Raw genomic sequence first — 12,831 nt, 5'->3', positions numbered from 1 at the left:
AATGCCTTCACTTCCAGCTATAACGTCTGACAATTTTTTTCTCTTCTGGCACAGCTATTAACCACCTAATAGCCTGGAATGGTTTCTGCTAGATAATTGCTTTTGTAAGGACATATTGTTTTTCAAAAGACTAAAACTTCTGCTCTCCTGAATCTTTTCCCAATTTATAGATAAGAATTATTTTAAAATAATACATTTAATTTTAAGCAGAAATTTAAATTAAGAAAACCCTGTAAGCAAAGCCAGTCTAAAATATTACTGTTTTTTATTTAATCTCCTTCAAAGTTTTAAAAGCAGTGTCTGTATTAGACAACAGAACTGTACAGTTAATGACCTGCAGTCAAGCTGACACAAGCAAAATGACTCTCCAGTGAGGGAGATGTGCACTGGGTCCTGCAGCACATACATGGTGATGGTGGCTTTGCAGAGGCCTATGCAGAGCTCACTGTATTGATCTTAGAGCAACTATATAGAAACAAGGATTTGCTTTGATGATATTGCTCAAGTGGTTTTCTGAGAACAAAAGCATTTCTTTTCATGCCTCAGGTATTGTTTTTATTTGGATAGAAAGGGAAATTGTTTGTTTTAAATCTTTTGAGACTTCCCCAGTAACATTAGTGTTAATTTTCTACTTTATCAAAAAGAGTTTCAAAGAAGCAACAGTAAGTAAATAGCCCGGTTTGTGAATTCCTTCCCTAAAATGTAACCTACCAAAAAAGTCTACTGAGACTTCCTATTCCATCATCTATGGATCTTGGTAAAATAATTACCTTGTATTATACCCCTCTTATATATACACAGTGCCTCTCATCTCTTAACTTGTACTATGTATTTAATCAAAATGTATATGATCTTCTCTTAATATCCCTAAATATTGATATAACTTAATGTGTATTTCCCCTCTAGAACAAAATACACGTGTCCCAATATATGCACTTACTGTTTTGGTGTAATCATTATAACTTCCAAACCTGAGGGATCTCTAAGTTCCACTGCTGTCACTTGTTATTCCAAATTCTAAGTGAAACAGGATCTTGTTAGCCAAAACTGAACACCCACTCACAAAAACTCAGTTATCTCACTCTCTCATACACATGCACACACACGCATGCAGTGATGAAATGGTTTAGATAAAACAAATGATTCTACATTTCACACAAAACAAGAGTATGTCTGAGGTGAACATCCAGCTGTTGTTTCCTATAGCTCTGTGTGGGTTTCTTTCAAGCATCTGCTCGTCCAGGCCAGGACAAAATCATCAGCATCATTGAATTGTCAAAACAAAGCTTCTTCAAACCTTTTGGAAGGCTCTGGAGATCTCAGAAAATGTGTCCAGGACTTTGATAAACTTGTAAGGTCTTCTTACTGTCCCTTTTTATAAAACTCAGCTTTTCCTGATGAAACCTACCTCTTCATATGCTGGAGAACAGCCTCATTCCACAGTACTGGCATACACCAGTGCACCCCTCCACATTCCCACCAAAGCCTCACGTGCAAATGCCATTGGTCACAGCAGTGCCAAGACGAGCAAGGCTGTGCTTGATCCTGTAACCGCAACCCCACAGAGAGGCTCTTTTCCCTCTCCTTCTCACCATTCCCTGTGCAGAGGTAGAGGTATGTATGGACTGGCACAAGGACATGTCTCCAGCCTGCAAGCCAGGACACTGAAACCCCTCCCTTAAGCAATGCTGGCATGGGCATCCCTGCTGCCCCACCGCACCTCCTGCAGGAGGAACCGTACAGTACCCGCGCCCGGGCTTCAGGAGCTCCAGGCTGGACAGCTCCGTGCAGCTTTGGAGCACCATCTGAGCCCTCTGGCACTGCCTGCCTTGTCTTCGGCAGCAGAAGCCACATAAACTTTGCAGTATAGTCCATGGGTAGCTGAGGCTTAAAGGTTTGGAGCTAATTAACACAGCACAGCTGTAGGGAAACTAGCTGTGCCCCTGCAGCTTCCCCACGTTACAAATACTGCTTAGAAAGAAAGGATAAAGCATTTGGCAATAGGGGCAAGAGCCTAATTCAGAAACATAACAGAGCTGGTGAAGCTGCAGAGACAAAACAAAAAATGCAACTAAAATTATTGTGTGCAGCCATCTGTGAGAAACCTGACACATAGTCAGAATACAAGTTAAACTGGACTGATACTTGGGGAAAATGGACCTGTTTGGTAAACAAGGGGAAGATTTAACAACTCTGTTGGGCAACTGAAACAGTCCATAGCCACTAATGATGTCTGTGATGAGAAAAAGATGGGCTGTTTCACTGGGCATACTGGGAACTGAAGCCTGTAACTTGCTGTGCAACCTAACAGCTCCTGTTACATCAGCAGACAGCAAAGCATGCGCCAAGACTATGTGAATCCTACAGAGCTCCCAGCCCATTGACACTGTGTGTCCACAGAGCCTTTACACTTTTATAGACATAATAAAGGAGGGGGAAAGATCTCCAAAGCTCAACACGTGGCTGAAATAAAAAAAATTAACAAAGCACTGCCAGTTATGACAAAATGAGATGATGCACAAATAGGATTAACTCACAAACAATAAGCAAAGGGAAGCAATGAAAAAACAGGTACTGATGGCATCAAATGTGACTCTGAAGCATGAAGGCCTGGCTCAGACCTCACCAGCAATATGGAGCATTTGTGCAGCTGGCTCAGCCATATGATGTGGACAAGTGCACATGCTGCACCAAATGGTTTACAGTATGACACCCCTTATTGCTTTCAACTTGTATTTTCTTTCTTATGCTTAGTAACTTCTCATTTTATGTCTATGCCAGGGAGCTGCAATATCATCACTTGAATGTTTCCTGAACAAAAGCATGCCATGAACAGAGAAATGTCATGGTGTACTTGCAGTGTCACAAACAATTTCATAATACAAATGAAGCTTGAGTCAAAGCTAAACCCTGTAAGAAATTTAAAAAGTGGAAATCTATAAAGAAGTTGTTAAAATAATATTATTTCAGAAAGAAATAGAGTGACATGAGAAAGTACAACCAGCTGAAGAAGAATGTGCCAGAGAATTTTGTACTTCTTATTTGGCCAGTTATATTTGGAGCCCATGGAAAACAGGGTACAAGTGCCAAGCCCAGGGGACAACAAAGTACTATATACAGACAGACATATATACTCCTCCAGCTAGATGGAGTAAGATTTATACTGAAGGGCCTTCTGCTGTTTTCATAATTTCACATCAGAATTATGGAGTTACTAAAATGGATTTGGTTGCAAAGGGAGAGCTCCCAACACATGCATAGGGAAATGCACACTGCTATTGCAGCGAAGCCCATGTGTAACCGTCAGCAGCTTGTGCTAAAAATAATAAGTTAGGAACTGAATAGGTTGGATATTGTTCTAGAGAGAGAAATTTCAACTGCAGTGACAAAAAATGAAGTATTTCCAAGCTCCAGCCTGAAAATAATAACTTCTGGGTAGAGCAAGTAGAACTTAAGAGAAAGGTACCAGTAGCTAAGAAATCAAAGAAAAACAAAACCTGTGTTTGATGAAAGACCAGAGCCTTAATCTTGAAATCCTACTTAGTATTTGCTGAGAAATGAAGGCAGAAAGAAATTCAGTACTTAGAAAATGCAAGAATTTCATCTAAGGCTTTACTGGAGTACTGAAGCATCCCTTTAGTGTCAGCAGTGGAAAACACCATGGGATTGTCCAGTCTGTGTTTTTTCAGGATTAAAATTTAACCAGTGCCGTAAGTAGAGACACATGCTCTCCTTAGGTACAGGATGTTTTTCTCGGTGACTGTTAGTCGATGTTTCGCCAAGAATTATCTACCTAAAACATACTTACAAAGGGAAATTGGAGTGAAAGAAGGGATAAGTGTTGTAATTAACACACAAGAGCATAATCAAGGGGACAGACTGCTGAGAGTATGGTAAAAATGTTTCAGGTCCTGCAAATTTACCCAAATAATAAAAACAGAAGTAATCATAAATTACACATAGGGTTTTGATGATGCTTATTCATATAAATAGATCCTAACTTAGTACACTGTTTCTTTGCCTCTGAGTTGAATCTGAGACCTCCCTGTGGCACTGGAGCAGTAATTTTATCTGCTCTATGATCCCCCTGAAACACATATTGTTTGCTGCCATGTTATTATGGCTTTTCAGAATGCAACAGTGCTGACAAGGAAAAGGGATGAAAGAGTTTAGCCAGAAATATTAAAGACACTCCCCAGCTTGGCCACCAAAAGCATTGCGATTGTGTTTACCTCTAGGTTCAGCTTTCCCTAGTAAGGAGTACCAGGAAAAGCCTGACTGAAGAGAAGCAGTGCAGCTGCATGCTCCAGCTGTAACACCGAGCTCTAACACCCCAACCGAGAGGCACATGGAGATCCCTCAGCACATCTGCCAGGGAGGGGAGGGCAGGGGCACCAAAGCAGCACAAGACACAGGCAACACATTCTCCATGGTACAAACTGAATCCCACTACTGACAAAGGACAGGGAGCCATGTAAACTTGAAAATGAGCTCTTATTAGTTATAATACATATGGCTGATGAATGGACTCATGCACACTCAAATTGGTTTTCTTTGCACTGAAAGAAGAGCCATAAAGCTCTCAGGGTCTCTCCTTTTTCACACCAGATTTTTATTACTATACATTCTGGGGCTTGCAAACACAAGGAAAGTACTAGTTCACTGCAAAAGTGAAAATGTCTTGTGGTTAGAGGTCCTGAAATGACCTGTGAATAAACAATGAAATAATATCTGCTTTTTCATGTCCAAAGATGCTTTAGTGTATTTTTTGGCAGTGGCAGCATTGACCACTCCTGTCTTCTTTATTTTAGTTTACAAAGTCATTCTAAAACTACTAAGTATTCTGCATTAAAAACTACAAAGCAGATGGTAGCTGTATTAAAACTCTGACCTTCAATGATTGGAACTTTTAACAGACTGCAAAGTGGCAGTGGAACTCAATTCATATCCAGAGTTCCAGTTATTTTGTTCAAGAAAATGGTATTGAATATGTCACCCTCAGCTCCTTTCCAGGCTGCTCCAGATGAATTAGTGAAAAGATTTATTGAGACATAAATAACCAATTTATCCTACAACCTTGGATGAATGTGACTTACAGAACAAGAGTACAAATGTTCAACTGGCCAATAGGAAGGCAGTCTGTTTACAAACATTTACAAACTTGTCAGGAGCAATGTGGTGGATAGCATACAACTGAAGTTTAATTTATAGAGGGACTTTAAGACAAAAGCAGTGTAATAAACTGGCCACAAATAACCACATCTAAAGTTCTGGCTTCTACTGGAGAAAGAGGGATATTAAAAAATTGTTACTGAAAGAAAACCAAGAAATTATTTGAATGCTTCATCAATTCACAACAAACTGGAGCTCTCTTTTATGTTTTATAGAAGAGCCATAAGTCCATCTGCCCCAGTTATACACCTTCAAAACAGTCAGTGGTGAATACTGAGGGAGTAAAGTATGTCAGCAATGTCACAGAAATGCTCTATAGCAAGATGACCTAGAGAAGAATCCAAATGTTCAACAAAACCAAACACACTCATGTATGGTGCTTGCCAAGGAGATGTGCAGCCCTGCCACTACTACAGGTGACTTCCAGCTTGTCCCAGGAACTGTGACAAGATTGGAAATTGCAAGTACCACTAATGGGAGAGCACAGCATGGAAGGGGGGGAAAAACCCTTAGAACTTCTGAAGCCCAGGACTGCCTCCTATAGAGGAGGCCATTGAGCCTTTCCAAGTGTAGCAGCACAAAGAGGAACTTAGTCTTGGTGCTCATATAGTGAATAAATGCATTTACTGAGAATATAACATTTTCTCTGTGCTCTCCCTTCTAAAAGTTGTGTAAGACAGCAAGGATAAAACAACTGGCAGTTGAAAAAGAAGGAGGAAGTCTAAAACAAGTTGGAGCCACCAATTCTGCCACAGCAGCTGCTGGCTGCTATCTAGTGTGCAACTTTGTGTGTATGTAAGACTCACTCAAAACCATACAGCTCAGAGAGACTCCAACATTAAGATGACACAGATCAATACCTGCTGCAACTGCACTCTGTTTAAAGTACCTGTGAACAAATAAAGTTGCTATGGTCAAGGAAAGAGTAAAAAGGGCTATGTGAGCAATCTGGAAAAGCAAGCAGGGGGAAGAAAAGCCACAACTAACCAACTCAACAAAACAAACATCCGAAAGATTTGAAGGTCTGTGTATAAAAACTTAAAAGGCCAAGCCATTCTGGTCCTTTGTCATTTTATATCAAACCTTGTGCCTCATTCAAACCACTATTCCAAATGTTCAGTGTTATCTTTGAACAAGCCTCAGCTGAAACATGTTATAAGGCTCTGCATGCATTCACACTTTACACAGGCAGGAAGGGTCTTTTGGAGTAGAGGGTTTAATACTGAAGACAGACTGAAGATGTGTTTCAGTATGACAGTCTAATTACAGGCTGCAATTTCAATTTCATTTACTTATGTTGCATCTCGTGATGGCTTAACATTTCCCATAGAAACAATTACAGGACAGTACTAAGAACACAATTTACTGTCTCCAATCTTCATGAATATGCAGAATTCATTCCACCCAACACCAGATTTCATTTCTGACCCTGCAGTGCTCAGTTTACACTAAACATAACAGAAAAAAAAAGTGTCTTTATACATTTTATATAGATAGTGTATATTATTCAAACTTGTACGGATTTGCAACCTTAGCCAAAAATTACATTCTAAAATAAATAAATCACACTGTAGTCATAACAGCTATAATGATTTAAAAATAGTGTCTGGAGAGAAAATGAGACTGGGATTTCATCCTCCTGTAGACTCTGTAGATACAGAGTTGCAAACAATACCCTGGCCAAAAGGTAAGAGGGTTTTTCTTCTAAAATAAAGACCCAAAGGGGGTGAAAGGGATGTAACACATGGGCAGAATGAACTATGAGGTGACAGCATATGTTGTAACAGTTATTTGATCATAGCCCCAGTGATGAGAAATCCTGTGTAAGAAAGAACTGGCTAGCCTTCAAAAGTCTTCAAGCCAAGAAAAGAAGGAAGTGGAATAATGATAAAAATTATTACCTGCCTCTTTTCTTTCTCTGTGTAGGTCGAAGTATTGGCTGCAATAGATTTAATAGCTGTCACTGTCCAGAAGAGGGAATTATGTTTGCAGCCTTTTGCCTCACTGCTTTAAAGAGGCCAGTTTGTCCACTCCTGCAACATGGCCATATCCTGTGGGGTCTACTCACTACTTATCAATATGATAGCAAACATACCTAATGCTATGAAACTGCTCTTGTCTTGAGCAACAGAAGCAGTAAGCAATTTGAAAATGGTATCTATTATATGGTCAACTTTAAAGTAACTTTTTTCCTCTATTTTCCTCTAACAGCCTTCTGAACCCGGTTTCCTAAGAAAAAGATTATGAAAAAGGACTGTGTTAGCTTAGTATCCCATGAATAACTCATGAGCCCATTTCCCACTGTTAGCCTGATCTGACAAATATGCATTCTTCTAAAGTCATTAACTTCTTAAAAGTTTTCAGAAAGTATGCATTTAGATAGCAAATGTAGCCCTTAGCAATCCCTTCCCTGGGAGATATGACTCCAGCATGATCCTTAGTCCCTATTAGACATCAGGACCCACACAGCAGAGGGAGTGTACGAATAGTGCCACTGTGGAAAAAGCTCTAATTAGTGCCCATACAAATCACACATCAGGTAATACATTCATCTCTCTCTCACACTTGAGATCAGCCCTCAATAGTTCTGCTTCTCCTGAAAATGGCATTTTTTAAAGTCTGTAATTCCCACATCAAATAACTCTCTTTTCTTTAAAGGCTATGCTCCTCAAAAATACATCCTCAGAGAACCCTCAGAAAGATGTCAATCAGACTGAGCAGCTTCTGGAAGGGGCAAGTAACAAAGGAGAATCAGAAACTCAGAGGCAGCTAGAGAAAATTACATTCTGGAGTAAACTTCCCATGTTTTAATTACACAGAAGCAAAGTCTGCTTTGCTGATTAATCAGGCTTTTGTTTGTCACTATCCACCTTTCACACATTTGAAAACACACAGCCTGACTTTTAATCAAACTTTCTTCTCAGAGCAGCACCCAGCTGGTGGGGATGTGACTGAGGTGTGCAGAAGGGCACCCAGCAGCTGCAACTGGCAAGCTCAGCTCCATGGGATGATCTGCAGCCCTCACCCATCAGAGAAGAACATCTGCACATAATGATAATGAAATGGGGGACCTGCTTTCAAAATGGCTTACTGCTCTATTGGTAATTCTTTTTCCACTAACTTAAGACTGCAGCCAAGTATAACCACAAAATGATTGCTGTCCTCAGCCACTAACAATCTGTAGAGCTTCTGGCTGTTTTAACCATCAGTCTCATTCAGCTGACTGGTGGAGGATGCAGATGAAGGAAAAGGAATCCACTTCAATGAAATTAGCTGTTTCTCTTACATAATTCTCCACCTTCCAGCCAACAGCTCTTCTCAAGCTAATAATGTCAGATGGTTTCCCAACAAGGTACAGTGAAATGAAGAGACACCCCTCTAGCTTCACCCTCTGGCCAAATTTGGCCAGGATCACTTGAACACAATCCAGTACCCCATGGTGCATTTTCAGACCAAGCTGCTCCCTTCTCCAGCTGTCCTGCGCAGTCAGTCTTCCACATATTATAAACATTTGCATAGTTCTTTCAAGACAACCTGTGCCACTGGAGTGCAAGGAAATAAAACAATGCCAGTAATGAGTGATGTCGCATTTTCATTACTTCCTCTCCTTCTAATTAAATGTGAGTAATGTTGGCAGTATTACCAGCGCACCAGGCCAGGAGTACTCATTGGTGCAGAGCTTCTCAAACTGTAGTCCACAAACTCATGGCAGCAACAAAGACAGAGGAAGAGACCCAGAGCTGGACCCTAGAATCAGATTAAGCAGGTTCTTGGGGTTTTTCCCACACAGATCCTGGTGCATTCACTAGGGCTACCTGCCACTTCCTTGGCTCTGTGTTTCCATACAATTCAGATTTGCATTTTGTGTCTCACAAGCCAAGATAAAGCATTTCCAGGGCTGTATCAGCTGGGAATTTTAACATGGACCAAATGGCAAAAGAAAGCAAAGTGCCTTGCCTCACCTCTTCATCCAGGAAGGTGGAAAGCAGAGCTCCAGCTGCTCATTTCAGCCACAGTGTGTCCAGCAGATGGCAACTCCCAAGTTTTCAAGAGAGCAGAGACTATTACTCTGTGTCATTGGGAACCGACTCGATGAAATTAGAGCTTTTACAAAAAAAGTTTTAAGAGCTTTGACTGCTTTGTAGTACATACAAATGTAGTATGTTTTAACAATGGAAAGGAGACACATGCACAGAAATAACTAATGGGAAGTTTGACAAATAATAAACTTCCTTGCCTCCTTTCTTTTTGTTGCCATCTCCTCTGTATAACTAGATTTCTAACAACAGCATTTTGCTGTTACATTTTTCTATTGGTTAAAGCCTTACCTGAAGAGTCAGCTATAGCTATTCAGTTATTTGAAGGGCAAACTGCTACCTCTCTAGGTAGTTTTCCCTAGCACAGGATCTAAGGAAAGCACAAGCCACTGGCAACACAAGCGCAGTTCATAAATTTCCTTTTTTGAGTCTTGAAGGTTTGGGAGCTAGAAGTTGAAACAAGTAGGGATGCTGCATAAATCAAGGGGATTAAGGGAATGATGTTTTTCTCTCTACAGAATTCTCTCAGCCTTTAGGATATATCCCACCCTTTTCACAAAAGAAAAAAGAAAAGAAAAGAAAAGAAAAGAAGGCACCAGAGCCTTGGATTAAAAGCACAGAAAGAGAAAAGTTTGTTTTACTGACCGTGAAGAAATGCTGGATGTCTGGAGGAGACTGTGGAAAACAAATGTTCTTCCCTGGGTATGTCACAGAGAAATAAAAATATTTCATTATGAAATAAAAATATTCTGCTCTGCGACCATCTGAGGTGATCTTCAGTCTCAAGGGTTCAGCAATTCAACAAATGAAAATCGAAGTCAATAAAAATGAATGAAGCCAGGCAAGTATTCTGTATCAGGTGACAAAAGTTATTTTGGGAGCTTACAAATCAGCGAGTGCAGTGATACAATGATGGCTCATCTGCATCTGGTGCTGTTTCAGGGAATGGCCTCTGAATGGCAATTCCCATTAGAGAAGCAGTGCTGTTCTTTAATATTGTTTTGCCCACGCTTCAGGACCTTAATACCCCAGAGTAGCTGCAAATGCACCAAGAGCAATTTGTGCAGGGCTCCTCATGGAGAAATTAGCTATTTTAGGAGTAACCAATTCTTTTCTCTACAATAATAGCAGCTAGTCTACTGTACCAATGGACTGATTCAGTATCAACACTGACAAGGTACTTCAGCCTCTGACACTTGTGAAGGAGCTTTGTGCTCCCTTTAACCATCAGAAAGGGGAGGAGAAATTTGCTGTTTTCAGTTATATGACAGCTTTTAAAAATTTTACAGCATGAGCACAGCACCTAATCCAACAAAGCCTGCCAAGAACATTTAAAATCAAGGTATCAGAGAATTTGCTTCCTATAAATTCACCAGTATTGTAAAGAAAGTATCTTTTCCTCAGAAAGGCAGCACAAATCCCACTGGAGTTGCACAGGGCTGAAGACTGTTTTCTGCCACACTGTGGGAAAGACAGCTGAAAGTACTGGGAAATAGGCTGTAGGGATGCACAAAATGTAGTGGAGTTAATGAACAGGAACAGGAAGAAGAAGATGAAAGTATTATTTCTGACAGAAATCAAAGCATTTTCTCAAAACAATCAAGAGCAAGAACAGGCTATATAATAGGCATTTAATTCATTTAATGCAATGACTGCTCTCAATACATGAAAAATAAATTCCTACCTAAACTATTGCCTGTTACTAACCAACTACCTAGAGAAGGGTAGAGAGGAAAGGTGGAGCCAGCAAAACTTCCGTGAGCATGTATGCAAAGAGAAATCCTATCTTCTTGCAGAGATGCTTTTCCTTTAATTTCACAAAGTAAAACATGTCAGATAACTGAAAACAACACGAGAAACAAAACAATAACATCATCAACCTGCGATCATTCTAAGATTTCTCATCACTAGAAATGGAATTTTTTTTTCTCCTTTTACTAAGGAGAGGCTAGCCAGTACCTTTAAAAATCATCTCTTTTCAGTTACTTTCTTCACTGTGAGAAGGTGAAGAGCTGCATCTATTACAACCACATGCTGTGCAAACCTCATTTGGACATGATCATCATCCATCACTCCTGCTGTGCAGGTAGCATGTGAAAGGGAAACAAAACAGAGATCGTGCTGCAGTATTTGACACCACCCACACCCCTGCTCATATGCTTCAGTTCACCTAGAGCCCAGTTGCTACACAGGAATTCTCTTTTTGGGATCCCCACCTTTTCTCTCCCTCCAAGCATAGCTTGGAGCAGCTCTGATGGTTTTAGGGGGGAGACAGAAACCTCTCTTTCTCTCCCAAAGCATTAAGGTGTTCCTACTGAAAAGCATGCCAAAGACAAATTATTATGTGCAACCTTGCCTTTGTAAATACACACACCTTGCCTTTGTAAATGCACACACATTACTTGCAGCAGTACCTCTTCTCATCACATGGATATGTTTCAGCAGAAGGTGAATATTACAAGAGAAATCAGAATGCCTGTATCCTTTGAAGCAGTGCTGTGCACAGTCCTGAAAAGAGCTATTAATGCCAGCACCCTACTTCTTTTCTCTAGCTCACACTTCGACTGTCAGTGCTATCTATAATCTTGACCAAGGATAGTCAGTAGAGGCACAGAACTTAAAAACGCAAGAAAGATAGTGTTTGTCTTTTTCAGAAAGCTCTGGAGTAAGCTGCAATAAATATTAGATGATTTTTAGGGAAGCAGAAACAACCAGAGTTAGCCTTGAGAGTTAGAATGCAGCCTTAACAACACTCTTTCTACCAACTCACGTAGGATGCAAAGAGAGAACCTCCCTTGTGTTTCACAGCTCTGGTTAGCGCTGTGCCAATTCAGGGGACTTGCACTACTTTGTCACATCCTGACTCGGTATGACTCAGGTCAGCAGGAGTTGCCTGCACTTTGTGTTTTCTGATGCACTGCAGCATGCCTGCCTTTGAACAGCTGTACAGCAGCGCACACTAGAGAACAGCTCTCTCCATCTCACCCACAGCCCTCCAAGTGCCTCCAACAACTCGGGAGAGCACAGACAATCAGTAACATGGCACGGTAACACCCAGCTGCAAACACACACCCCCTCCCTGAGAGCAGGGACAGGAGGGGTGTCACTTCACAATACTCCTTGTTTCCCTCAGCATGCTAATAAGCCACTTGGGAGGAACAAGCCCTCTAAAAGCACCTCCTGAGGATCGTGTAACAGACCTTCCCAGATAGGATTCTGGACAAGAAACACTGAACTAGAAATCCCGTGCTGCCCTAGCAAACATGCTACTCCCTTTTTTACAGGACTAACAGCATTTGTGATGTGGGTCCCCCCCACCGTGCTTCTCTGGTCTCCAGCTAGAGCCTAATCTCCATCACAGGGAGTGAAGTGCCCAGCCACCTCGTTTATTAAAAAGATGATGACACATGCTTGCCTCACAGCGATTTGATAAGCTCCTAGCACAGAGTAGCAGCCCAGAAGCAGAGAGGAGCGCTCTGGTCTCTCTCCACTTACATCTTCAACAGGAAATGGCAATGCCAGGACCCACCACTGACAGTAACAGAAACCTAGAGATTCCTGATACAGGCTTTAATGTTGTGATGTACCAAGTGTGGCATCTGCAATAAAGTAACAGATGTAA

General features: G+C 41.0%; 1 protein-coding gene across 25 annotated transcripts in view; it reads right to left on the bottom strand.

The window, feature by feature from the left end:
- TSPAN4 (tetraspanin 4) overlaps window positions 1–12,831 on the bottom strand; it is a 411,890-nt gene that overhangs the window by 171,260 nt on the left and 227,799 nt on the right. The window contains exon 1 of one of the 25 annotated variants that reach the window (XM_053944955.1): window positions 9,855–9,879. The exons of the other annotated variants lie outside the window; for them this stretch is intronic. The gene's annotated coding sequence lies outside the window, so the exon portion shown is untranslated. Of the gene's footprint in view, window positions 1–9,854; window positions 9,880–12,831 lie in introns of those variants that run through there. 25 annotated transcript variants of the gene reach the window in all.

This window comes from Vidua chalybeata, chromosome 6 (assembly GCF_026979565.1).
Source record: "Vidua chalybeata isolate OUT-0048 chromosome 6, bVidCha1 merged haplotype, whole genome shotgun sequence".
In the NCBI taxonomy this organism is placed as follows: domain Eukaryota; kingdom Metazoa; phylum Chordata; class Aves; order Passeriformes; family Viduidae; genus Vidua; species Vidua chalybeata.
The sequence above is the reverse complement of the archived record's forward strand: the minus strand, read 5'-3'. Positions and strand labels throughout refer to the sequence as shown.